Source organism: Elephas maximus, chromosome 25 (assembly GCF_024166365.1).
Source record: "Elephas maximus indicus isolate mEleMax1 chromosome 25, mEleMax1 primary haplotype, whole genome shotgun sequence".
NCBI lineage: Eukaryota > Metazoa > Chordata > Mammalia > Proboscidea > Elephantidae > Elephas > Elephas maximus.
Genome location: NC_064843.1, coordinates 26,476,732 through 26,502,579, shown reverse-complemented (window position 1 = coordinate 26,502,579; position 25,848 = coordinate 26,476,732). Strand labels below are relative to the sequence as shown.

General features: G+C 41.5%; 1 protein-coding gene across 3 annotated transcripts in view; it reads right to left on the bottom strand.

The window, feature by feature from the left end:
* PTPRT (protein tyrosine phosphatase receptor type T) overlaps positions 1-25,848 on the bottom strand; it is a 1,296,550-nt gene that overhangs the window by 884,195 nt on the left and 386,507 nt on the right. The gene's annotated exons all lie outside the window — the stretch shown is intronic.

Sequence of the window (25,848 nt, the reverse complement as noted above, 5' to 3'; positions counted from 1 at the left end):
AATAATCAAAAAGAGGGACTAAATACAGGAGGCATTGAACTTCCATATGGAGAGTGATACAAGGCGATATAGAACAATACAAGTTAGGTTTTTACTTAGAAAAATAGGGGTATATAATGAGGTAACCACAAAAAGGTATAACAACTCTATAACTCAAGACAAAAACCAAGAAAAACGTAACGACTCAACTAACATAAAGTCAAACACTATGAAAGTGAGGATCTCACAATTTACTAAGAAAAACGCCTCAGCACAAAAAAGTATGTGGAAAAATGAAATTGTCAACAACACACATAAAAAGGCATCAAAATGACAGCACTAAAAACTTATTTATCTATAATTACCCTGAATGTAAATGGACTAAATGCACCAATAAAGAGACAGAGAGTCACAGACTGGATAAAGAAACACGATCCATCTATATGCTGCCTACAAGAGACACACCTTAGACTTAGAGACACAAACAAACTAAAACTCAAAGGATGGAAAAAAGTATATCAAGCAAACAATAAGCAAAAAAGAAGAGGAGTAGCAATATTAATTTCTGACAAAATAGACTTTAGACTTAAATCCACCACAAAGGATAAAGAAGGACACTATATAATGATAAAAGGGACAATTGATCAGGAAGACATAACCATATTAAATATTTACGCACCCAATGACAGGGCTGCAAGATATATAAATCAAATTTTAACAGAACTGAAAAGCGAGATAGATACCTCCACAATTATAGTAGGAGACTTCAACACACCCCTTTCGGAGAAGGACAGGACATCCAGTAAGAAGCTCAACAGAGACAAGGAAGATCTAATTACAACAATCAACCAACTTGACCTCATTGACTTATACAGAACTCTCCACCCAACTGCTGCAAAATATACTTTTTTTTCTAGCGCACATGGAACATTCTCTAGAATAGACCACATATTAGGTCATAAAACAAACCTTTGCAGAGTCCAAAACATCGAAATATTACAAAGCATCTTCTCAGACCACAAGGCAATAAAACTAGAGATCAATAACAGAAGAACGAGGGAAAAGAAATCAAATACTTGGAAAATGAACAATACCCTCCTGAAAAAAGACTGGGTTATAGAAGACATCAAGGAGGGAATAAGGAAATTCATAGAAAGCAACGAGAATGAAAATACTTCCTATCAAAACCTCTGGGACACAGCAAAAGCAGTGCTCAGAGGTCAATTTATATCAATAAATGCACACATACAAAAAGAAGAAAGAGCCAAAATCAGAGAACTGTCCCTACAACTTGAACAAATAGAAAGTGAGCAACAAAAGAATCCATCAGGCACCAGAAGAAAACAAATAATAAAAATTAGAGCTGAACTAAATGAATTAGAGAACAGAAAAACAATTGAAAGAATTAACAAAGCCAAAAGCTGGTTCTTTGAAAAAATTAACAAAATTGATAAACCATTGGCTAGACTGACTAAAGAAATACAGGAAAGGAAACAAATAACCCGAATAAGAAATGAGAAGGACCACATCACAACAGAACCAAATGAAATTAAAAGAATCATTTCAGATTATTATGAAAAATTGTACTCTAACAAATTTGAAAACCTAGAAGAAATGGATGAATTCCTTGAAAAACACTACCTACCTAAACTAACACATTCAGAAGCAGAACAACTAAATAGACCCATAACAAAAAAAGAGATTGAAACGGTAATCAAAAAACTCCCAACAAAAAAAAGTCCTGGCCCGGACGGCTTCACTGCAGAGTTCTACCAAATTTTCAGAGAAGAGTTAACACCACTACTACTAAAGGTATTCCAAAGCATAGAAAATGACGGAATACTACCCAACTCATTCTATGAAGCCACCATCTCCCTGATACCAAAACCAGGTAAAGACATTACAAAAAAAGAAAATTATAGACCTATATCCCTCATGAACATTGATGCAAAAATCCTCAACAAAATTCTAGCCAATAGAATCCAACAACACATCAAAAAAATAATTCACCCTGATCAAGTGGGATTTATACCAGGTATGCAAGGCTGGTTTAATATCAGAAAAACCATTAATGTAATCCATCACATAAATAAAACAAAAGACAAAAACCACATGATCTTATCAATTGATGCAGAAAAGGCATTTGACAAAGTCCAACACCCATTTATGATAAAAACTCTTACCAAAATAGGAATTGAAGGAAAATTCCTCAACATAATAAAGGGCATCTATGCAAAGCCAACAGCCAATATCACTCTAAATGGAGAGAACCTGAAAGCATTTCCCTTGAGAACGGGAACCAGACAAGGATGCCCTTTATCACCGCTCTTATTCAACATCGTGTTGGAAGTCTTAGCCAGGGCAATCAGGCTAGACAAAGAAATAAAAGGTATCCGGATTGGCAAGGAAGAAGTAAAGTTATCACTATTTGCAGATGACATGATTATATACACAGAAAACCCTAAGGAATCCTCCAGAAAACTACTGAAACTAATAGAAGAGTTTGGCAGAGTCTCAGGTTATAAAATAAACATACAAAAATCACTTGGATTCCTCTACATCAACAAAAAGAACACCGAAGAGGAAATAACCAAATCAATACCATTCACGGTAGCCCCCAAGAAGATAAGATACTTAGGAATAAATCTTACCAAGGATGTAAAAGACCTATACAAAGAAAACTACAAAGCTCTACTACAAGAAATTCAAAAGGACATACTTAAGTGGAAAAACATACCTTGCTCATGGATAGGAAGACTTAACATAGTAAAAATGTCTATTCTACCAAAAGCCATCTATACATTTAACGCACTTCCGATCCAAATTCCAATGTCATATTTTAAGGGGATAGAGAAACAAATCACCAATTTCATATGGAAGGGAAAGAAGCCCCGGATAAGCAAAGCACTACTGAAAAAGAAGAAGAAAGTGGGAGGCCTCACCTTACCTGACTTCAGAACCTATTATACAGCCACAGTAGTCAAAACAGCCTGGTATTGGTACAACAACAGACACATAGACCAATGGAACAGAATTGAGAACCCAGACATAGATCCATCCACGTATGAGCAGCTGATATTTGACAAAGGACCAGTGTCAATTAACTGGGGAAAAGACAGCCTTTTTAACAAATGGTGCTGGCATAACTGGATATCCATTTGCAAAAAAATGAAACAGGACCCATACCTCACACCATGCACAAAAACTAACTCCAAGTGGATCAAAGACCTAAACATAAAGACTAAAACGATAAAGATCATGGAAGAAAAAATTGGGACAACCCTAGGAGCCCTAATACAAGGTATAAACAGAATACAAAACATTACCAAAAATGATGAAGAGAAACCCGATAACTGGGAGCTCCTAAAAATCAAACACCTATGCTCATCTAAAGACTTCACCAAAAGAGTAAAAAGACCACCTACAGATTGGGAAAGAATTTTCAGCTATGACATCTCCGACCAGCGCCTGATCTCTAAAATCTACATGATTCTGTCAAAACTCAACCACAAAAAGACAAACAACCCAATCAAGAAGTGGGCAAAGGATATGAACACACATTTCTCTAAAGAAGATATTCAGGCAGCCAACAGATACATGAGAAAATGCTCTCGATCATTAGCCATTAGAGAAATGCAAATTAAAACTACGATGAGATTCCATCTCACACCAGCAAGGCTGGCATTAATCCAAAAAACACAAAATAATAAATGTTGGAGAGGCTGCGGAGAGATTGGAACTCTCATACACTGCTGGTGGGAATGTAAAATGGTACAACCACTTTGGAAATCTATCTGGCGTTATCTTAAACAGTTAGAAATAGAACTACCATACAACCCAGAAATCCCACTCCTCGGAATATACCCTAGAGATACAAGAGCCTTCATACAAACAGATATATGCACACCCATGTTTATTGCAGCTCTGTTTACAATAGCAAAAAGTTGGAAGCAACCAAGGTGTCCATCAACGGATGAATGGGTAAATAAATTGTGGTATATTCACACAATGGAATACTACGCATCGATAAAGAACAGTGACGAATCTCTGAAACATTTCATAACATGGAGGAACCTGGAAGGCATTATGCTGAGCGAAATGAGTCAGAGGCAAAAGGACAAATACTGTATAAGACCACTATTATAAGATCTTGAGAAATAGTAAACCTGAGAAGAACACATACTTTTGTGGTTACGAGGGGGGGAGGGAGGGAGGGTGGGAGAGGGTTTTTTTATTGATTAATCAGTAGATAAGAACTGCTTTAGGTGAAGGGAAAGACAACACTCAATACATGGAAGGTCAGCTCAATTGGACTGGACCAAAAGCAAAGAAGTTTCCGGGATAAAATGAATGCTTCAGAGCTCAGCGGAGCAAGCGCGGGGGTCTGGGGAACATGGTTTGCGGGGACTTCTAAGTCAATTGGCAAAATAATTCTATTATGAAATCATTCTGCATCCCACTTTGAAATGTGGCGTCTGGGGTCTTAAATGCTAACAAGCAGCCATCTAAGATGCAGCAATTGGTCTCAACCCACCTGGAGCAAAGGAAAATGAAGAACACCAAGCCCACATGACAACTAAGAGCCCAAGAGACAGAAAGGGCCACATGAACCAGAGACCTACATCATCCTGAGACCAGAAGAACTAGTTGGTGCCCGGCCACAATCGATGACTGCCCTGACAGGGAGCTCAGCAGAGGACCCCTGAGGGAGCAGGAGAGCAGTGGGATGCAGACCCCAAATTCTCATAAGAAGACCAAACTTAATGGTCTGACTGAGACTGGAGGAATCCCGGCGGTCATGCTCTCCAGACCTTCTGTTGACACAGGACAGGAACCATCCCTGAAGACAACTCATCAGACATGAAAGGGACTGGTCAGCGGGTGGGAGAGAGATGCTGATGAAGAGTGAGCTAATTATATCAGGTGTACACTTGAGATTGTGTTGGCAACTCTTGTCTGGAGGGGGGATGGGAGGATAGAGAGAGAGGGAAGCCGGCAAAATTGTCAAGAAAGGAGAGACTGAAAGGGCTGACTCAAGACGGGGAGAGTAAGTGGGAGTAGGGAGTGAGATGTATGTAAACTTATATGTGACAGACTGATTGGATTTGTAAACGTTCACTTGAAGCTTAATAAAAGTTATTATAAAAAAAAAAAAAAAAAATCTGTTGTAGTGGCCAATGTCAGCTGCCTACCCAGCATCCATTCTCTCTCCTCTTCCTTCCTCGTGGCAGCTGGTTTTTCCCTAAGGATCCTCCCTGACCTCTTTATACAGCAGCCACGTGCTTTGGGTTGGACTGATAGTACCTACGGCTCCCACACCTCTGGCCACAGGGCTTCATTCAGGAAACAGACCTAGTACGTCCTGAATCATACCACATGCCTTGGGTACTTTAAATATCTGTTTCTGTCCACTGGACTGAGTGCTGCTGAGGGCCCGGGTGAGGTTTGATTCCCCTCTGTGGTCCACCAGGCCTAGAATGCTAATGCTGGAGGATCTGTTGGGCAGATTGAAGGCCTGGTGCTGGGAGGTGGTCTCCTCTTGCCCTCCTGCTGGTTGCATGTATTCCAGACAGAAGCCCTGGCAGCCATCAGCCCTTCCCACCGCAGGCAGGTTTCTTATCCCTGTCTCTCTTAAATCGTGGACTGAAACGCCATCCCATTGTCACTCTGAAACTCAGCTGCACTTACCCTGTGTTCATTCTGTCAAAAAAAAAAAAAAAAAAAACACATGATCTAGCTCTCAGGAAAATTAAAAAATATATATATGTATAATTAAAAGAAATCCCACAAAGCACAATTTTTCAAGCAGGAGAAACAAGGCAGTTTCAACCAGGATGATAAAATCCCACCACTTTAGGGTGAACCTCCAGGAAGCAAGAATCAAGAAAGAAAGGATTTTTCTAAAGAATGGCTGAAGAAATAACGCATAATAGTAGCATGCTCTTAAAAAGTGCTTATTGGGTTTTGTATTGCCAGGCACTATTCTGAATACTTCATGTATAACAAGAAGTAGCTATTTCCCTGACTCTTTCTCATTGAAAGCTGAGAAGACACAGGGGAATTACATGGGTTGGGGAGACTCATGGCCAGAGCAGGCGGAAGCCAATGTTTGACACTCCTAGCACTCAGTTTCTACTAGAAATCGGACACTTACCCAGGACGCTTAATAATCTGGTATTCTAGGCGGTGGTTCTCAAAGTTGACAACATTTTGAAATCACTTAGGGAGCTTTTAAAATACTGATGCCTGTGTCCTATCCCCAGAGAATCTGTTGAAATTAGAGAGGTGCTGCCAGGTCGTTACCAATAAAAAAGCAAACCCATTGCCATTGAGTCAATTCTGACTCATAGAGACCCTATAGGACAGAGTGGAACTGCTCCATAGGGTTTCCAAGGAGCACCTGGTGGATTTGAACTGTTGACCTTTTTTAGTTAAGCCAGGTCATTACGACATTTTAAAAGATCCCCAACCTAAAAAAACCAAACCCAGTGCCATCAAGTTGATTCCGACTCATAGCAACCCTATAGGACAGAGTAGAACCGCCCCATAGAGCTTCCAAGGAGCACCTGGTGGATTCGAACTGCCTACCCTTTGGTTCGCAGCCGTAGCACTTAACCACTACGCCACCAGGGTTTCCTAAAGATCCCCAGGAGGATGTAATGTCAGCCAAGGTTGAGAACCATTGTCTAATGATGTACGTGGGGTATCAATTCCATCTCTGCAGTCCTTTCAGCTCTGTGCACCCTGTACCATGCTCATGGCATGAGTTGCTGCTCAGATCCCAGTACCCCCACATATTTTGGGGATCCCTACTGGCCTTCCTATCCACAGAGCTTCCACCTTTTTCCTTAATGGCCCTACTCAAAGCCTTTTTCCCTGAGTCAGTTTGCCTGTGGTTTCTGGGTCTTTACTTCTTGTTTTGTTGTTGCTAGCTGTCATTAAGTTGGCCACCAACTTGTGGTAGGGCCACGTACAATAGATCAAAACGCTGCCCAGTATTGCACCATCAAATCATTGTGATCCATACGATTTTCGGAAGTAGATCTTCAGGCCTTTCTTTCTAGTCCTTCATAGCCTGGAAGCTCTACTGAAACCTGTTCAGCATCACAGCAACACGGAAGCTTCTACTGACAGATGGGGGGTTGGCTGCACTGAGGTGCATTGGCTGGGAATAAAACCCAGGTCTTCTGCATAGAAGGTGAGAATTCTATCACTGAATCACCACTGCCCAGTCTGCTCAAACTCAGGCTGCTTAGTGAGGCTACTGACAGCCTGCTAAGCTCCCCAAACCCTCTTTCCATGAGCAGTATACCCTCAGAAACCCAAAAAAACCCAGTGCAGTGCCCCCAAAATCCTGCTGTTATCTGGAGCCTAACCCCAAAGCAGACATCCCATTCACCTGCTGCCTCAGCACCTGCCTCCTGTGGGGGATCATTATAGCTCAGAGGCTGTGTCCAACAGGAGCCTCTTCCATTCATGAGTCAAAGCCCCTTCAATGCCTGCATTTGTTTAGACCTAGCTGCACTATTTGTGAGCTGAGTATCCTTGGGCAAGTTTCTTAACCTCTCTGAGGCTCGGTTTTCCCAACTTTAAAATACAGATTGTAGTCCATGTTCATGGAGCCCTGGTGGTGCAGTGGTTAAGCTTTCAGCTGCTAAAAGGTCACCAGTTCAAACCCACCAGCTGCTCTGCGAGAAAAGGATGTGGCAGTCTGCTCCCATAATGACTACAGCCTTAGAAACCCTATGGGGTAGATCTACTCTGTCCTATAGAGTCACTGTGAGTCAGAACCGGCTCGATGGCAATAGGTGAGTCCATGTCTACATCCCTGATTCAAAACCCTCAGGACAAAATACATTTCAGAACACAGAACTCTTCAGATTTTTAGAAAGGTAACGTGACACACACAGCATCCCCAGTAGGATCTGGGACAACGTTCTGTGCTCAAACACATCAATATTTCTACAACGAAGCATGTGAAAATTCACACAACGTGAGGAAAATAAAGACTATAAATAGCTTCACATCAATTTGGGTCAGATTTGGCAGCCAAATAAATTTAGAGCTAAACTTCAAAAAAAAAAAAAAAGGCACAAATAAACTTGTTGTTTTCATAGATTCTTGGGTTTCTAGACTATGTGCAAAGGAACGTTGACCTGAATCTATTTCATGCACTCGTGGTGACTATTACAAGGAATAATGTCCACGCAGGTACCCGTACCCTGCAGAATGCCTAGCTCACAGTAATAAACACTGGTAGCACCTGGAAGGAAAAACAAGCTTCAATCCAGCTCAAGCCAAACTTTGTTGCCCTCCTTAAAACACCGTAATTTGGCCTGCAGGCCACCTACTTCTGCATTATAAGTGGCTAGATGTTCCCAGCATCCTCCCGCCCTGCTCCCTACTTCATCATCAGCCCCAAACTGAGGTCTCGGCATGAGACAGGAACCACGTTCATTCTAATCATTGCAGTGATTTTTTTTTTTTTACATCCCAGCTCAATTCCACATCTCTTTAAGATTTGGCACAAAGCACCATTAAATCTAGACCCACTCTTAAGAAAATCGTCCAAATCAGAAAAGTTCTGTATTTTATGTGCTTAATCTCATGAAAGGCAGCCAAATGTCAGTTCAGTCGTCTTCTTCACATCGGAAGTGGTTTTCATGGAGGCTGCACTGAGGCCTCATGGCTACCCCGTGTGCTACAGAGTAGAAATGCTCCATAGGGTTTTTTTTTTTTTTGGACCATAATCTTTCTGGAAGCAGTTTGCCAGGTCTTTCTTCCCATGGAGTGGCTAGGTGGGTTCAAACCGTTAACCTTTAGGTTAGCAGCCAATCACATCAGTTGGGATCAACTCAAAAGCCATGTTTTTGTTTTTTTTTTTGAGGTTGGATTGGTTTTCCTTGGAGGTGTTGGGTTTTGGGGGGTTTCTTTTCACACTGAGAGCATTCCCAAAACTCCAAAAGACATGCAAAAAGGAAAATAACCCATCCCAGTGACTGTAAAACATGGGTCACTGTACCCAGAGGCTAAGTAGAAGAAACCCTGTTGAGGCTGGGGTTAGGAGAGCCCCATCTCATCAGACCTTGTGTAACCTTGGATAAGTTAATTCACTTCCCTGGATCTCAAATTCTCCACCTGCAAAACCAGGATGTGAATGTATGTTCATAACAGCATAACTCGCAATAGCTGTTAAGGGGAAACAGCCTAAATGCCCGTCAACGGGAAAATTCATAACCATATTGTGGTATATACACACGTTGTTGTTAGGTGCCATCAAGTCAGTTTCAACTCATAGCAACCTCTGTACAACAGAACAAAATCCTGCCCAGTTCTGCGCCACCCTTAAAATAGCTGCTATGTTTGAGCCCACTGTTGCAGCCACTGTGTCAATCCATCTTGCTGAGGTCTTCCTCTTTTTCGCTGACCCTCTGCTTTACCAAGCATGATGTCCTTCTCCAGGAACTGGCCCCTCCTGATAACATGCAATAATGGAGTATTATTCAGCCATAAGAAGGAATGCAGTCTTGATATATGCCACAATGTGGATTAACTTGGAAAATATTAGGCTAAGTGAAAGAGGCCAAATACAAACGGCCATATGTTGTATAATTCTGTTTGTATGAAATATCCAGCGTAGGTAAATCCACAGAGGCAGCACAGATTGGTAGTTGCCAGAGGCTGGGAGGAAGGAGAAATGTGAAGAAACTGCTTAACAGGTACAGAGTTTTATTTTGGAGCGATGGAAAGGTTTTGCAGCTACAAGAGAGGTGAATTGTCCATGTGCTCGATGTCCCTGAACATGGTTAAGATGATTAACTTTGTAATGTGAACTTCATCTCTGTGAATTTTTCAAAAGTCAAAAATAGTAAGAAGAATATGGATGAAACTTCTGATTTAAAACTCTATGATGAAACAATTCATCTTGTGTGAGATAAACTTAGGTTCCCTAAAGAGATTTGGAGAAATAAGCCGCAGCTATTGATAGCTTCCGGTCGGCAATCACAGGCGGGAGGTAAATAAGCAATTACACAGTACATATTGCAGGTGACACGCTGCCCTCGTGTGCTGAGGAAATCACAACATCTGCATGTTTCTGCAGCAACCCTGGCGCTTTGTTCCTCGTACCCCGTAGGCTGGCCCCTTTCCTCATGGCCTCTGCAGGGACACCTGACAAAAGCCAGGACCTGTCAGAAATCAATGCAAGGAATTACTTCTTTCTGGAAGCAGAAACTCCAGAAGTTGAGGCAATTCAGGTAAATGTGGCAGATGGTAGCATCTCAAGTTGTCATTTCTCCAAAGAAATCTGGCAAGGGTGATAACCTCTGGTGGCCTGAGCCAAAGATGAGAAATACAGAGAATGTGGCAGGTGTAAGAAGCAAAATCCACATGGTAGCTGGGATTGTGAGCACTCCCAAGGTTTACAGAGAAAGGGGCCACATCCATAGGGGTAGTTTGGTCCCCAGAAGGACTGAGAATGCACAGGGCCTCTGAATTGGACTAAATCTATCCATGTACTTCATTCTGCATGCTACATTCTTACTAAGTGAAGTAAGGGTGAAGACGTGGCCACACATCATCACATCATGGTGACCTCGAAAAGTACATGTCCTTCCTTTGGAAAAAAAAGTCCTGGCCAGAGAAAAGTACGTGTGTGTGCGTACAAAATTCTAGAAACTCAGCCCCTCCAAAAAGCTGCAAGATCAAATAACCTGAATAAAGTTTGTCAGAACAAGAGAGGACAATGAACGAGGAAAAAAAACTAAACTTCAAAATAAAACACTCAAGTTTAAGTACACCTGTTGAGGACCACACTCGTGAAGGTGAGCATAAGAGAGGAGAGAGGCTCTGTTTACTTTAGGTGACAACTATATGCCAGGCACCAGGCTAGGCACTTTACATTTATTATTTTCATTTCATTCTCATAAAAACATATGAAGTATCTTTGACACTTGTATTAATAGCAGTAATAATAAAAAAAAAAAACAGCTGTAGTAGTAACAGTAATAGAAAAAAGTAGTAATAGTATTTTTAAAGGTTCTTTTGTGATGAATAAGTAACACAGATTCATGGCAGGAAGTCTGTAAAATTCAAAAAGGCATGAAGAGGAAAATGAGAACTCCTATAAACTCATCTTCAGGGATGAGTCTGATGTGAGCACTCCTACCAACCTAGGGTCCCACTTTACTATTTGAACTAAGAGATCGTTTCTGGAAGAGTCCTCTTCTTTGCCTTGGTGTATATAATATCCCCAGGACCAGCGATTTTGGAGATGCCAATGGAGCATTATTTCCCTGTGGTCCAGAATAGTTTTTGGCACAAAACTGACTTGGTTACCTGCAGTGACAGATGGCTCCTATTTGGGACTCCTGGAGGGCATCCACACGGACCATTCTCATCACTCGCTCACGTGACAACAGGCCACGTAGGGTTGCTGTAACACTTCCCTTCCCACCCCGGCTCCCTTCCCCTGATTCAGTGAATGTACTGCCCTTGGGTATATCCAACAGATCCAGAGCCAGCTTAATACTGCTCTGGCATTCATTCCTTCACTCTTCAGTCTGAGCATCTATTTTGGGTCAGACCCCATGCTAGGAGACAGGGACACTGGGATTTGACAAGCTCCCTATTCTGGAGGGATCTGTGGTGCCTGGACTGCCATGACTCTCCATCCAGCCGCTATGTCCAGACATATTCTCCCAGTACCTTCTGCTAGTGTTTCAATGAAGTGTTGAGTTGGGGTCTCTCAGATCCAGCAGTCTTGGAGTAGGTTGGCGCTTTTATTGACCTTGGAACATTGCATTAAGTTCCCGTCCCCTGTTAACGGGCCTAGATGTCCTCAATGGGGGAGAGGGGCTGCCTAAGGACAAAGGCCCTAGGCATTGCTCTGCAATGAGCCCACTGTCTCCCTTGCCTGAGTGTGTGGATGCACTCAAGGTTATCACGCCAGTCATATAAGTGCCTTGTTCACAGTCCCATGTGGTTTGGGTTTTGGTTTGGTTTGTCTCCTCGCCCCTCCCCTGTCCCTTATGCCTCCTTTAAGGAGCTCTGGTAGCAGGAACAGTTAAGAGATCAGCTGTTAACTGAAAAGTTGGGAGTTCTAATCCACACAGATGCTCCACAGGAAAAAGACTTGGTTATCTGCTTTTATAAAGATTACAGCCAAGAAAACCCCATAAGGTATTTCTACTCTGTCACATGGGGTTGCTATGAGTCAGAATGACTCAACAGCACCCAACAAAAGCAGCAACAACACCACCTCTTTTAGTGGAAAACATCAAGTCTGGAGAAAGTATAAAGAACTACTTGTTACATGACCTTGGCCAAGTCACTTTCTAGAGCTCAGCTGCCTCATCTGTAAAATTGGAGAGTTGTATTAGTTGGTTGCCCAAAGTCCTCTCCATGTGTGATGGCTGATGATATATACATCTGTTTCCCATCCTATCATAAATTGAAGGACAAACGTCTGTGTGTGTCAACATGACATGTGAGGAATCTGACTCCGGGTACCCGTTAAATACTCTATAGATTAGTACGACAAGTTCATAACCCCAGACTCTCCTTGTTAAGAACAACCTCAACATTGAGTGTGCACCCACACAGGCCATGCAATCCACTTGCTGTATGAGAAACAGAACAAAGCCTGGGTGAAGGGCATGATAGGATGCTCCTAGGGTATGGGCTGGATGAGGGAATCCAAGACCAGTATGAACAGAGCTCTGCGGTCTGGTCTGCGGAAATGGGACAAACATCAAGCACATGCTCAAGGGCAAGCTAGGTTATCTCAGGATGTGCTCAGGAAATCAGGGACAGCCCCTCACCTCTGGAAAATGAGGATACGAAAGAAACAGGCAGAAGAATCAAACCTCTGACTGGGTCAGGGCTCAGGGTTAAAGTTGGCGTGCCCACAGAGGGCACCCAAAGTCCTTGCCTTTACTCATGGTGCAGCCATGCCTATTTCTGGGTCCTGGTGGGATCCAGGATGTGACTATATAAAAATAGACCTCTTTGGGGTCTGCAGGAGACCCTGAGAAGCCTACAGCATCTGGGGCTGGATCAAGACCCCTGGGAGAGTTAACACCTTTCATCACTGTCACCCTACACCAATGCCATGTGTCACTGGGAGGGAGCTGTAGATGTTGCTTGCCCGTGGCCTGCTCACTTCTTCCGCTTTTGATAAGGTCACCAACCATGCTTTATAATGCAAAAATAATATTACTGCTGCCAATGCAAATTATGTCTGAACCATCCACCCTTTCCTGCTTCATACAGAAAGCAGCTCCACAGGGGAGAGGTAGGCCTGGCTGCAGTGACAAGGCTTATTAAGACACCTAATGAAACACCTTGTGGTGACCGCGCCCTCTGAGGACAGCTCAGCAAAACGCACCACAGAAGCAGACGTCAGGCTTGGGGCAATACTTCCAAAGCACGAAAACCATGGAGGGAGGGACTGAGACTGCCCTGTCCATACCAGGTGTTTCCCACATCTGTGGTGCCCAGCTCCTCTCCCTTCACAGGCAAGATAACCACAGTAATGGCCTCACATTGCTTGGCCTCTAGGAGGTGCAAGAGACTCCACTCTTGCTTCATTCCTGCCCACACCCATAGAGTATGGGGCACTCTGGCATGAAGACTACTGGATTTCTTGTGCCTCAAACACAATAGGGGATAAAGTTTTAGTATTTTAACTATGGCATGACCTTTTTAGGAAACTCTTGGCTTACCCCTTAGGGCCCTGAGCCCCTGCGTGGCTGGATCATCCCTACCTTCTTTAGTGATTAGCTCTAGAGAGTCAAAATAAGGATACAGCCCAAAGACAGGTCCTAAGAAGGTTACAAGTCTTGTTTTTGTACTCGTTTTTCCTCCTGTGTCTTAGAAAAGAGGCATTGAGACTAGGTACACAGAGGAGTGGTGAAAAATAGGGACTGCCTGAAGGCTAACTCTGGTTCCACCCCACATAAACAATGAGGTTCTGGGAAAAATGACTGGACCATTCCATGCTCAAGTTTCATTATTTAAAAATGATGATAATAATAGTCTCTACCTCCCACAGTTCTATGAAGATCAAATTAGATAACACATGGGTATCAGTTGGGGTGACACTTGGCATGTTCAGTGAGGAGAATCCGAGGAGGGTTAATAAAGAGACTATTTACTAAGGTACAGACATACTGCCCTGTGTCACCCCCTAAACACCCATACGTAACCCACAGCCTGTGGCCTGGTCCCGTTTCTCCAAGTGGCAGGTGAATTGCTCAAGTCCCACAGGCTTATCTGCAAAGCTGTTCTTCAGAAGCTCACTCCCAATCATGGAAAAGTCACTTTGGGATTGAATGTCCTTGCCTAGGGAGCAACCTACCTTCCAATTCCCTTTCTCTTCATCAAATGGAAGGCTCACAGATGGGAAAGAACAAGCTGATTACCCTAATCTCATTCCCCACAAGTGTCTTCGCTCTCTGGCCCTCATTAGAGCCCCTGATAGCTGGCTCTTTATTTACTAAGTCAAACTTGCAAAGTGCTGTTTTCCTGCCACTTCCTTAGATCTGCAGTTAATTACAGCTGTTCCTTCCTGTCCACAGACCATTCCCCACGATTTCAAATATCCAAGTTACTAGTCTTCTAATGTTCTTCTTATCCACTCATTAGAACTGAACATTTTGTTCTTGTCTTACATCTTCTAATCTGTCCCCTGCACAGTGCAAGAAGCACTTGAGTTTTTGTCTCTGCCATTAGGTTGCATAAAAGGTGGATTAACCAGTAAGCAAGGTACGCACACCACACGCTTACAGTAAGCAAGGTATGCACTGTCTTAATAGCGTTTACTTACTAATCTGTAACACGCAATTTCACATAGGTTTCACCATATCAGAGACGTGGTACTTATTGGGTAATCCATCCCTGGGTTGCATGATAAACAGTGTTGTATCTGATGTAGGATGGAGAATAACTGTTTGATTTACTATTTTCTACTGAAAGTATCTAAAGGTACATTACGAGTCATAAAGCTCCCATCTGCTGTTAGAAGACTTTGTGCTTTCACCAATAACTGATTTGTATTATTCTTATCCAATTTTACTAACTCTAATCTTTCTCAACTCTAATCATCAAGTCTTGCAATTCTCCCTCTTCAATCTAATTGTCAAAGATCCATTACATGTATTTATATCTGTAATAACTCCCAACCTGCCTGGGGCATCTCTTTCACTCTCAAAAGTATCCCAGTAGGGACAACAATATAAATGGTCATCCCAACCATACAGAAAAAGGTGTTCTCTGTTTATCCACCATTGCCTCAGCCCAAGTTCCTACCTGATGATGTGACAGAGCAGGGGTCAGCAAACACTTTCCATTAAGAGTCAGACAGTAAACATTTTTGTCTTTATAGGTCACGTTGTCTTTGTCATAACTATTCAGCTCCGCCATTGTAGCACAAAAGCGGACATTGACAATAAGTAAACAACTGGGGCATGGCTGTGATCCAATGAACTTTATTTACAAAATCAAGAAATGAACCAGATTTAGCCTGTGGGCCATAATTTGCTGACCTCTGTGATAGAAGAAAATGTTATGTAGTTTGTACTATTATGATATTGAGATTAATATTTTTTCTCTGCTTTATGAAGACTGAGAGGCACAGGTTGGGAGTAGGGGTTATGAGTTTGGTTACGTACTTGCTATATTGAAGAAACCAGTCAGACAATCAAATGAACATATCCTGTTGGCAGTGGATATACAAAGCTAGGGTCTGAATGAGGGCTCGGCTGGAGATAAAAATATTCAAGTCATAAACCTATAGAATGGTCTATAAGCCAAGGGCCTGAATGAGATCACTAAAGGAGTCTGTACAGTTAGAGAAGAGACAGCATCCAGGGGTCACTCCAGCTTTAAGAGGGTCAGGAACCAGCAAAGAAGACTGCAAAAAAGACTAATGTGGTAGAAGGAACACTAGATTTAGAAGCCAAATGATGAGTGAGTTTCAAGAAGAAAAAAGCAATCAACTGGGCTGAACGGTGTGGACAGATTGAGGAAGATGAGAACCTCTATATTTAGCACTATAGCGGACTCAGGTGGCCTTGACTAGAATGGTTTCGATAGAGTGATGGGAGCAGAAGTCTACTTGAAGTGACTTCAGAAGAAACTGAGAGGAAAGAAACTGGAGACAGTGAGTATGGGAGTTTGCTGGAGGAGTTTTGTTAAAAAGGTAAATACAGAAATGGGATATTTTATTTTTGTGTACGGTATTCTTAATATTCAATTTCACATACAAAATTGATCAGTGATTATAATTCCCATTTTCTATTTTGTCCTTTTAAATGTCTTTCTCACTCTAACATCACATAAATTTGCCAACATCATGTTTTCTACATGTAATACGCAAGCAATCTATTTTCATATATGGAGCAGGGTACTGATCTAACTTTCCCTATAACTAGGCGATTTCTCTCAACAAGATGGATTGACACAGTGGCTGCAACAATGGGCTCAAGCATAACAACAATTGTGAAGATGGCACAGGACCTGGCAGTGTTTTGTTCTGTTGTATATAGGGTCACTATGAGTCAGAACCAACTAAACAGCACCTAGCAACAACAGTGAGACAATTTCTCTAGCAGTGTTAATCTATTCTTTGCCCCACTGATCTGAAAATCCACCATTATCACATCATAAATATTTACGTATATTTGAATCTTCTTTTTATTTAGTCTCCTGTTCCGTATCAACTATATTTTATTTCACCAGCTACTAAATTAAATTGTTCAGTGTTAAATTATTTTATAACTCTTCATAGCTTTCTACTATGTAAATTTCACTTCTTCAATTAACAATTGCTTTTGTTATTCTTATCTGTTTAAACTTCTATACGAACATTAGAAAAATTTTTGTCAAGTTCTAAAAAGCAATTCCTTAAGGATTTTGCTTGAAATACCATAAATATATAATCAGTTCAGAAAATTGACATATTTACCTAATTAAACTTGCATTCAGAAACATGGTATTTTTTCCCCAAATATTCAACTTTTTGTGTGTCTCAATGCTTTAAAGTTTTCATGTAGGTCTTGCTTTTTTTTTTATTATCTTCATCCTTAGCTTTTAAATATAATTCTCTCCTGTTATGATTGGGATTTTCTTTGTTCTATATACCAAAACTCAAAAATTGCTCATATAGAAAAGCTAATAAATTTTTTAACAATTTATTTTGTATCAGCCCCCTGAAGCCTCTTTCTAATGTCAGTGTTTTTTTCTTTGATTCTCTTGAATACTTTCTTTTTTTTTAGAATACTAATCAGACTAGTTCAGAGAGCTATGTCCTTTGATTTTCAGACTCAGCATTTTTCCTTTGGTTTGAAGATTTCTCTTCATTGGCCCACCCTAGAGGTATGTCCTCCATTCAGGCATTCTGTCCCCATCTCATCCTACCTACATGTCTCCTCTACTTCACATAACCTCTCATCTGACCGGCCAAGATATGTTCTAGCATCTATAGTCTTCTAGTTGATGAGGGTTATATAGCATGCATACTGGAAGCTCAACGGTGAGCAGGTAGGGAAGACGAAGAGACTGGGAAGTAGGCGGGGCTGTGAAAAACCACTGTGAAGACTGGACCTCCCCAGGGAGTAGACACAAATCCGATATGAATGACCCAAAGAATGACAAATGCCAGCCCTATACAGGTGCTGGAGTACTTTCTTTTTTTTTTTAATTTATTGTGCTTTAAGTGAAAGTTTACAAATGAAGTCAGTCTCTCATACAAAAGCTTATACACACCTTGCTATATACTCCTAGCTGCTCTCCCCCTAATGAGACAGCATACTCTTCTTCTCCACCCTGTATTCCCCATATCCATCCAGCTAGCTCCTGTCCCCCTCTGCCTTCTCATCTCACCTCCAGACAGGAGCTGCCCACATAGTCTCATGTGTCTACTTGAGCAAAGAAGCTAAATCCTCACCAGTATCATTTTCTTATAGTCCAGTCCAATCCCTGTTTGAAGAGTTGGATTCGGAAATGGTTCCAGTCTTGGGTTAAAAGAGGGTCTGGGGACCATGACCTCTGGGGTCGCTCTAGTCAGACCATTAAGTCTGGTCTTATGAGAATTTGAGGTCTGCATCCCACTTGTTCTCCTGCTCCATCAGGGGGTGCTGGGATACTTGAGGGTTCAAAGATAGTGGTGGAGCTGGACAGCAGGAGGCATTATGAGGTAGGGATAAGAGCGAGATCCTGGATGATGGGAAACTATTTAAGCTTTGCTGCTTTTCAGGCTAAGAGCAAAGAAGGTAAAGCTCAGGCATTCTTTGGTCTCATAGATCAGGTTGATTTCAACCTCAACAGTATCTCCTGGTTCATGTGGCTTAGCCTTGAGTCTTCTGGTCCTATCCAGGAACCACAGTTTTAGTCAAAGAAACTGAGGCAGAAGCACCAAAAAAAAGCCATGAATAACACAAGTTTGTATTAAGAAAGATTTCAGCTCAGACTTTCTCCAGGATGGGTGCATGCCAGGATTGGGCCACCAGGCTGATTTCAATCCCCATCATCTTGAGAGGTGGCTTCCTAGAATACAGTTAAGTTGGGTCAGATCTGAGTAGACTGAACCCATGGTTGAGCAAATCTGGACAGGGCTAGGCAGAAAAGCAAAATGATGTGATAGCCCCTATTCTCAATCATGTACATATCTAGATAAGTGGACAGCGAATCCTTTCCAACTCACCAAATCAAGCCAGAGGGATTAGAACTGGGGAGGCCTGCTGCTCCATCACTGCTTATAATTACCTTGTTGCTACATTATTTTTAATTTCCCTACACCAAAGAGTGTTTGTCTGGAGAGTGAGTCTGTATCTGGAGACATAATACTAACAATCCATCTTCTCTTCCATAATTACTCATTTGCTTTCATTCATTCATTCATTCATTCAATACTTATCAAGCCTACTATCTCCCAAGCACCCTGCTAGATACTGAGAATACAGATAAGAATGAGACACACTCTATTCTTGAAGCACTTATCCTAGTCACATATGGCTCAAAGAAGCCAAGAATCAGCAAGATTGAACAATTAGACAAAGGAAACAAACTAGTAACAGGGAAAACCAAGGTTTAATCCAGGACTGCATGGCCCTGCTGCACCTGCCACGCCTCTGAATCCACACCATGAAGATTCCCCAACCACACAATGTCAGAATGAACAGAGGAGGCCTTTTCTAACACTACCACCCAACATGTGACTTGTACCCATCACAGGTATGGCACCTTGAAGCAATGGAACAGATCAACCAGAAAAAAAGGATCCCATATTCACTCCACTACCATCCCTGCTCCCCACGACCCCTCAGATAGAGACTCATGATGATATCTTGCCGCTTAGAAAACAGCATGGTAGTTAAAGCAATCACTGGGAAAGAGTTTCTGAAATCTCTAAGCACTGCTCATTAGCATAAGCCTTGGAGAGGTCTGATAAAGTTCAGAGCTTATCTCCAAGCCTGCCTGCTTCCTCTCTGCCCAGAGCAGCAGCTGGGCAAAGGATCACCTTCTTTTCAAGGAAGCAAATTAAATTAAATTATTTATACCCAAACCAACAACAGCAGCAGCACCTTCAATAAAATTAAGATCTTTAAATGGAAACAAGGAAATTATCTTCTGGAAACTTAATTCCATTGCCCAGTTAAAAGACACTCACCATCGAGACCTTCTGTGACAACTTTACATTAATAGTCCAGGTGTGTATGTAGTGCAGAGCAGGTACCTTTTGGTAACCTAGAACAGGGCCTTGTGGTTGTTACTGTTCTATTCTTACGGGAACACATACCTGATAGTGTACTTGACATATAAATAGGCCATTTCAATGAAAATGGTCATTGAAAACCTTTTCCAATAAGAATATGTCATAGTGGTTGTGCAAGGGTATATTTATAACCACACAGCATAGTAAATGGAAAGAATGCCAGGTCTTCCAAAACATATGGTGGATTGAGTACCATTTCACAGAATCTCCATCTCCAGAGTTGACGGAATGAACAAACAGAAGCGAAAAGAGCAAAGAATATGCTGAAACACAGAAAGTGCCCTGACTTTATGCCATAGATTTTGAGCGTCATCAGGACAAAAATGACAGGAGAAGAATCATGCCCATACTCCCAAATAGAACAGTGCTGTGAGGAGAGGAAAAAAACCCCAAAAACTGTTGGAACAACAGAAAGCTTAACGATAGCTCCCAAATTAAATGGAATAAATTAGAAAGATACTGCCAAATCATACAAAAGATGTGAACTATACCTAGAGCTTGTTTTCCCCACTATGCATTAACAAACTCCCCCAAAGCCCTTCCCATAAGTGCCTGTCAGGACAGAAAGTCATTTCATACAAGGGCTCAAATGGGCAAAGAAGTGTCAACGAATGGGCCTATAAAAACCAAAAACAAAAGCCCATGAAACAGAAGGAATTCTCAGAAAAATAGTTGACTCATTTTGAATCAGAGGAGCAAATAGTAACTTAGAGGACTTCCCCAAAGGACAGGACCTTCTGTCAACTCAGCAAAGCTGAAACCAATGTAAGATGTTCACTAAATTTTGAGACAGAGACTAAAGGCAAGATTCCCAATGACTTTTTGGAAGCTCCCAGTGATTTCTTCACCCATAAGAGAAGGAGTCAAACTGCGCCCAACTGAACTGGAAGAGCAGCAAAAGAAATTCAACATTACAAATTTAGGGCTGATAACATCATCCTGCAACTTTCTCCATCATAAAAGAGTCAAATAGGAAAAAGAAAAAACAAGCATAAGATTTAAACAAATATTGTGTGCCCCCAGGGTAAGTTCAGCATGCAAAGATGGCTAAAGAAGCCCACTCTGGAAAAAGAGATACTCTAGGAAACATAAATAAAGACTGCTTTGTAATGTCAGGGGAATTAGAGAGCAAATGAACACTACAAAACAAGCAATTAAAAGGAGAGAAGACATGATGTTGTGTCAAATCTGGGACTGTATTAGCTTCTGGAGGGCTCCCTGGTCTGCAAACTCTGAGGTCTTGTCCCCTTACCCGTACCAGGTCTTCAGTCCCTGAATATGTGCTAGAAACATGTATAAAAAGTTGACATACTATTAGAGCTAGAAGGCCCCTCATCTAACCACCATTAGTGATGAGACAATGAAACCAAGATCATATACTTAGTAAGTGGCAAAACTACAACTCAGAACCCAATTCTCTCCTGTGTACATAAATTACAGGAGGAAGGGAGAAAGCGGGCGGGAGAGAGAATGAAAGATGGAAACAGCAGCTGGGATACAACAGAACAAGCCATTGAACTTGTAGTCAGAAGACACACTTTGGATCAAATCTTAGCTCTAGCTCTTACTATGTTGTATGATTTTGAATAAGTCACTTCATTTCTTTAAGCCTCATTTTCCCCATCTCTAAAGAGGGGTTAGGACAAGATATTCCATTTCTGCCTGTGATGTTTTATATTCACACACCCTTTTTTTGCACTAAAATTCTAACCTTCCATTACCTACATCTCATTCCACGAGTTCCCTGATAGTATGAAGTGCTATTAAAAAAAAAAAAAAACCAAGTCCTGGATCTGCTCCTTCTTAGAGTTGGAATTATCTTAATGCATGTTCCCAGCTTCTGTTAATGTGCTCCCATTTCCATCCATATCTCTCAGTGTACTTTTTTTTTTTTCTCTCTCTTGTCTCTTTTTTTAACCTTTTTGCAAACATCATCTTGTTCTGTCTGTTGGCTGTCAGCTTTTCTCTCCAAGCTTTCACAGAGTTGCCAGATTCTTGGCTATTTCTCCACCCTCAGCTCATAACTATTCTTCCCCCAGAGCTCAGTGACTGCTAAGTGGTCTTTGTGAAATCCTATTAGGATAATCTCCCTATCCTTGTCTCCTCTCAGCTGGGCTGCCTCTGGAAATCTCAGCCCTCTTCCTCCCTGCAGCCTGCATGTCAGAGGCTGGCTCCTGAGCCACACAGCATCACACTGATTCACAAATTTGCTTACAAGAGCCCTGAACCTGCGGAGTCTTTTAGCCCACAAGCAACTGTCAAACCCACTGGAGATGCAACTCAGGTATCATTTGCCTGCAGGAAGCTTTTCCTTTTCATCTGGGGCCCCTCCTCCCCTTCCAGTCATAGGGAGAAGGGGCCTGTCCTCTCTTCTTTTTCTGTTTATGTTCTTTTTTATCTTGTATCTCTCTCATCAGACTGTAAGCTTCATGAAGCCAGGGAGCTAGCGTCTTGTCCGCAGTTGTATGCCCAATGCCTGACAGATAATTGATGTTTTAACACATTTTGTTGGATTAACGATTGAATGTTCTCCTCTTCCACAGACCCAACCATGAGTTTGCCTACCTGTTAGACCAGAAGGTCCTTTCGGGCAGGCTAGGATATACTGTCCATGGTAACCGTAATACCTGGCACAGGTGCTGTCATGTGTGTGGTTGGCACTAACCAAATGCTTTTTGAGCCAATCTGAGCATCCATCCTCAAAGCAGCCCTCCTTAACTTGAGCAGAGGTTCAGAGCTCTTTGTTCCTCCTTAAGCCAAAATGGTAGGAGAAGATGTCCCAGTAGATGGTGTCCAAGGAGATGAGTATGGGGAGGAAGGTGGCAAAATGTGACAGCCCAAATTAATCAAGAATACACCTCATTTTCCCAGGGTTTCATAGCTCCAAGGTTTTTCCATGGAAGTCATCCCAAATGACCCTCATAAACACCCTGGGAAGCAAGTTTATTTATCTTCTTGTTCAACAGATGGAGAAAAGAACACTCTGGGAGGTCAAGTGTCAGGCCAAAGGTCACACACTCAGAATTTTTCCCTTTACACTTATCAATGATTATTTCCATTTCCAAAAAATAAAACTTCTAATCAAAGAATACACACATTTCACATATTCAGTAGATATTAAGTTGCCCTCCTTAAATATTGCACAACTTGAACTCACACCAGCAGTGTACAACTGCCAGAAGTCTCACCAACATGGAATATTTGTGTAATGGGTCATCTGTCTTTCACATATTGATTTGTAAGAGCTCTTTCCATATTAATGGTATCAGTCATTTCTTGTGTATATATGTTGTTGCGTTTGTTCTTAGGTGCTGTCAAGTCAATTTTGACTCATACTGATCCCATGTGACAGAGTATTACTGCACCATAGGGTTTATAGGCTGTAATCTCTATGGGCGCAGTTTGCTCAGGTCTTTTCCCTATGGAGCCATCGTGGGGGTTCAAACTGCCAACCTTTCCACTAGCAGCTGAGAACCGCTGCACTACCAGGGCTCCGTGTGTGTGTGTGTGTGTGTCTGTGTCCGTGTGTGTGTCTGTGTGTGTGTGTGTGTGTCAAACATCGTAGCTCAATTTGCTGCAGGCCTTTTTATCTTGTTGATGGCATTTAGGGACAAATACATAAGTATTTTTCCTTATCACTTCTATCTAATGGTATTATCAGAAAACTTGCTTATTCCCAAAGATTATTTAAATACCTTTTTAGGCATTACATGTCTTAGATAATTTCAAATTTTTACATTTAACTTTTTAATGTATCTAGAATATGTTTTGTCGGACAGGGTCCACCTCAGCTTCACTCATACCCGCTTCTGGTGGATGCTCATTACAATGTCATCTGGCCGTATCCTGCTAATTTGGAATCTTTATTTTCTATCTCTCTTTCTCTCTCTCTCTCACACACACACACACACACACCCCTCTGTTGGAGTTATACTTTGTGCTAGTGATCTGTCTGTCTCTTTTTGGATCAGTAACATAATGTGAACTATTTCAGTTCCAGGTATATTTCTAAAACTTGGAAGCACAAGTCTTCCCCACTGTTTTCTTTCAACATCTGCTTTTTTATCCATGTCCATTTATTTTTCCTAAGAAATTTTTTAATACTTTTATAGCATTCTGTTGATATTTTTATTACAATTTGTCTTACATACCTTAAATTAAATTAACAAACTTAAAATATCAAGTCTTCTTATCCAGAAATAAGATATATTCATGTACATATTATTTTCTCAGTTTTTCTCTTTAGCGTCCTTCTAAAGGTGCTGCGTAGTACCACTGGAGTTAATCCCTCAGCCTTTTATATTTTTGTGGCTTTTACAGAATGTATCCTTTTATATTATATTTTCTAACTGGTTACTTCTAGGATATAAGAAAATATTGATTTTTATATATTTGTTTTCTAACTAGCCACCTTACTGGACTCTTTTATTGGGTTCTAATCCTTCTTCCCTTATTTCTCGTGGGTTTTGGTAGATAATCATAGCCTCTGAAATAATAATTTTATCTCTTCTTTTCTCATAGTTAAACTTTCTAGTTTGTTACTAGAAATCCCTGAATGAATATTAAATACTCTCAGTGACCATAAGCATCCTTGTATTTTTAGAATATGGGTTGTTGCTTTGGAATACACGTGCTCCATCACATTAAGGAAATAGCCTCTATGCCTTTTCGGTGTTGACAGCTATTCTCTGGGCACCCCTCCCCAAACCAGATCCTCCTTCCACCCTTCTCTGCCTGCCTCTGTGCTCCCAGAGGCTGACCTCATTTTGTGCCTCATCTCGGCTTCTGGCAGACACTGGAAGAAGACCAAAAGGTGGGAGAAATAAGTTTTGGCTGTGGTTGAGTCCCTGTATAGCCAACCAGGCAGTCCCTCTACACTAATGGGTCCCCTTAACACCATCCCTGCTCTGATGGTTAATTTTATGTGTCAATTTGGCTAGGCTATGGTTCCCAGTTGTTTGACCAAACACTAGCCTACCTGATGTTAGTTAGCTTTTGATAGAACAGATAACCTTCCATAATGTAATACAATTACCTTGCATCTGATGTAATATAATCACCTTCCATAATGTAATCTAAGGGTATATAAGGTAATCACTTTCCATAATTCAATCTATATAACATAATCAGTCAGTCAGTTGAGGTCATACCAATGTAGAGTGGATCCTAAACTTCCAGTTATAAAAGACCAGAACAGACACAGAGACACACACACAGGAAGAGACAGATGACATATGAGGGCTGTCTACAATTACAAGAACACCAAGGATCACTTGTAGACACCAGAAACTAGGAGAGAGGCTCACTGAAGGAAAAGACACACCTGAGACCCTGATTTAGACTTTTAGGTCTCCCAAACTGTGAGAAAATAAGTTTCTGTCTTAAAAGCCACCCACTTGTGATATTTGTATTAGAGCAGCACTAGGCTACGACATCTACTATTGCCCTTTAGACCTAGGGGTGGTAACGACTCGCCATCATTGCCACTTGATCCCACTTCTAGTCCATTAAACTATCTTTCATCCTTTTATCTGCTGTATGCTTCTCACACAGACTCTGATAGAGAAATTAGGGCCCTCAGTTGAGTATTTTCAAACGTCTTTTCACCCCCTCAAAATGGCCACAACACTTTCTCCTTTGCGATGCTGTGCTGATGGGACATTTAATCATTCATTCATTTGAGGAAAAAAAAAAATGTTTGAGTGCCTACTCTGTGCCAGTTGCCGTGGCAGGCACCGCAAGAAGAACAGAAAAAAAAAAAAAAAAAAGCCAAATGAACTCCCTGCCTTTATATTTTCAAGAAAACAGACACACAGACAAGCAAATAAAAGATTATAATAGGTGCAAGGAAAGAAGTAAATAGTGTCAATGAAGAATAACAGGGGGATATATTTAGAAAAGATGGTCAGATAATTTTTCTCACAGAAGATGATATTTAACCAGAGAAAGAACTCGGGAAAAGCGTTCCAGACAGAGAGAACAGCCAGTCCAAAGGGCCTGAAGCAGGAAAGAGACTGGTGCAGTTGAAGAACTGACAGAAGGAATGCCACAGCAAGGGGGAGTATCGTGGAGGACGTGAACCAAAACGAAGGCAG